This window comes from Oncorhynchus tshawytscha, linkage group LG19 (genome assembly GCF_018296145.1).
Source record: "Oncorhynchus tshawytscha isolate Ot180627B linkage group LG19, Otsh_v2.0, whole genome shotgun sequence".
Classification (NCBI taxonomy): Eukaryota; Metazoa; Chordata; class Actinopteri; order Salmoniformes; family Salmonidae; genus Oncorhynchus; species Oncorhynchus tshawytscha.
In genome coordinates, this window is record NC_056447.1 from 51,473,283 (window position 1) to 51,476,858 (window position 3,576).

Below are 3,576 nucleotides of genomic sequence, written 5' to 3' on the forward strand. Positions count from 1 at the left end.
ATCACTAACATTCAGTTGCTGCTGCCAACATACTGACTCAACTCCAGCCACTATAATAATGGAAAAATTGATGTAATAAATGTATCACTAGCCACTTTAAACAATGCCTCTTCATATAATGTTTACATACCCTACATTACTCATCTCATATGTACTGTATATACTGTATATACCATCTACTGCATCTTGCCTATGCCGTTCTGTACCATCACTCATTCCTATATCTTTATGTACATATTCGTATTCATTCCTTTACACGTGTGTGTATAAGGTAGTTGTTGTGAAATTGTTAGTTAGATTACTCGTTGGTTATTACTGCATTGTCGGAACTAGAAGCATAAGCATTTCGCTACACTCACATTAACATCTGCTAACCATGTGTATGTGACAAATTAAATGTTATTTTATTTGAATAGGGTTCAATAGGGTCCTGGTTGAAAATAGGGCACTATATAGGGAATAGGGTTCTATTGGGCCCTGGTCAAAAGTAGTGCACTATATAGGGAATAGGGTTCCATATGTTCCTGGTCTGTAGTAGTGCACTACATACGGTTGAAGTCAGAAGTTTACATACACTTAGGTTGGAGTCATTAAAACTAGATTTTCAACCACTCCACAAATTTCTTTTTAACAAACTATAGTTTTGTCAAGTCGGTTAGGACATCTATTTTTTGCATGACATAAGTAATTTTTCCAACAATTGTTTACAGACAGATTATTTGACTTATAATTTACTGTATCACAATTCCAGTGGGTCAGAAGTTTACATACACTAAGTTGACTGTGCCTTTAAACAGCTTGGAAAACTCCAGAAAATTATGTCATGGCTTTAGAAGCGTGTGATAGGCTAATTGAAATCATTTGAGTCAATTGGAGGTGTACCTGTGGATGTATTTCAAGGCCTACCTTCAAACTCAGTGCCTCTTTTCTTGACATTATGGGAAAATTCAAAGAAATCATCCAAGACCTCAGAAAAAAATTGTAGACCTCCACAAGTCTGGTTAATCCTGAGGAGTCATTTCCAAACGCCTGAAGGTACTACGTTCATCTGTACAAACAATAGTATGCAAGTATAAGCACCATGGGACTCCTCAGCCGTCATAACGCTTAGGAAGGAGACACGTTCTGTCTCCTAGAGATGAATGTACTTTGGTGCAGAAAGTGCAAATCAATCCCAGAACAACAGCAAAGGACCTTGTGAAGATGTTGGAGGAAACAGGTACAAAAGTATCTATATCCACAGTAAAACGAGTCCTATATCTACATAACCTGAAAGGCCACTGGAAGTAGCCACTGCTCCAAAACCACCATAAAAAAGCCAGACTACGGTTTGCAACTGCACATGGGGACAAAGATCATACTTTTTGGAGACATTACCTCTGGTCTGATGAAACAAAAATAGAACTGTTTGGCCATAATGACCGTCGTTGTGTTTGGGGGGAAAAGGGGGACGCTTGCAAGCTGAAGAACACCATCCCTACCATGAAGCACAGGGGTGGCAGCTTCATGTTGTAAGGGTGCTTTGCTGCAGGAGGGACTGGTTCACTTCACAAAATAGATGGCATCATGAGGTAGGAAAGTTATGTGGATATTTTGAAGCAACATCTCAAGACATCAGTCAGGAAGTTAAAGCTTGGTCGCAAATGGGTCTTCCAAATGGACAATGACCCCAAGCATACTTCCAAAGTTGTGGCAAAATGGCTTAATAAGGACCACAAAGTCAAGGTATTGGAGTGGCCATCACAAAGCCCTGACCTCAATCCAATAGAAAATGTGTGGGCAGAACTGAAAAAAGCATGTGCGAGCAAGGAGGCCTACAAACCTGACTCAGTTACACCAGCTCTGTTAGGAGGAATGAGCCAAAATTCACCCAACTTATTGTGGGAAACTTCTGGAAGGCTACCCAAAACGTTTGACCCAAGTTAAACAATTTAAAGGCAATGCTACCAAGTACTAATTGAGTGTATGTTAACTTCTGACCCACTGGGAACGTGAGGAAAGAAATAAAAGCTGAAATAAATCATTCTCTCGACTATTATTCCGACATTTCACATTCTTAAAATAAAGTGGTGATCCTAACTGACCTAAAACAGAGAATTTTTACTAGGATTAAATGTTAGGAATTGTGAAAAACTGAGTTTAAATGTATTTGGCTAACGTGTATGTAAACCTCCGACTTCAACTGTAAGGAATAGGGTTCTATAGGGCCCTGGTCTATAGTAGTGCACTATATAGGGAATATGGTGCCATAGGGCCCTGTCTATGGTAGTGCACTATATAGGGAATAGGGTGCCATAGGGCCCTGGTCTATAGTAGTGCACTATATAGGGAATAGGGTGCCATAGGGCCCTGGTCTATAGTAGTGGACTATATAGGGAATAGGGTTCCATTTGGGACATAGATTATACCGTAGGGTTCCAGATTAATTGTGCATCGATGAGGCGCTTCCTCAGCAATAATTAAACCTCACTATTCCACCAGGTCTCCAACGACTGGAGCGCTTAATTGGACCGGTGCGCACACTCACTGCTGTGTGTGTGTGTGTGTGTGTGGACCAGTGAAAAACATATAAATCACTGCATTTCTGTCTGTTGCAAAACAGGAAAACCCAAAGGGAGGTGTGAGGCAGACAGAAGCTGTTCTAAAATCACTGATCCGTCGGTAAGGGAGGTGTGAGGCAGTGTAGATGAGAAAAATAACTATTGGGAAGGGCGGATTCAGGGACTGAACTTGAGTCTCTGGGGTCACAACAACACATGTGGTTAGAGTCTGGGCCATGAAGTGTTGCCACTTCACATCATCTTGCTGTACTGTAGACCAGCCTGCTGCTTTCAAGAACCTGTTAACAAACAGAGGAAGCAGAAGTAAGTCTTAAAACAAACAGAAGCATTTCAGGGACCTGTAACCCCCATCAAAGAAATGAATCATTCATAGACAAGTGTGTCACATATTCCTAGAAATGTACATGTCAAATTAATTTGAAAAGGCCTTGATTAACTGTTCCTACTTTTCAGGTTGAGTGCCTCTGAAACAAAGATTGAAGACGACAGATAAACCCTGTCTAACATTAACAATTCCTTGAGGCCAAGCAAAGCTTTAAAGGGGCAGTCTGCAGTTGCTACATCCATTTACGGATTTATAAACTGTACCCATTTGATTCTTAAATAATACAACTTATAAATAACTCATGAGTGTAACGGTTCTCTTGTGGTGAAGGAGAGTCGGACCAAAATGCGGCGTGTAGATTGCGATCCCATGTTTAATAAACAAACGTAAAAACACGAATCAATACAAAAACTACAAAAAACAACAAACGTAACGAAAACCGAAACAGCCCTATCTGGTGAAAACACAGAGACAGGAACAATCACCCACAAACACACAGTGAAACCCAGGCTACCTAAATATGGTTCCCAATCAGAGACAATGACTAACACCTGCCTCTGATTGAGAACCATATCAGGCCAGACATAGAAATAGACAAACTAGACATGAAACATAGAATGCCCACCCAGCTCACGTCCTGACCAACACTAAAACAAGGAAAACACATACGAACGATGGTCAGAACGTGAC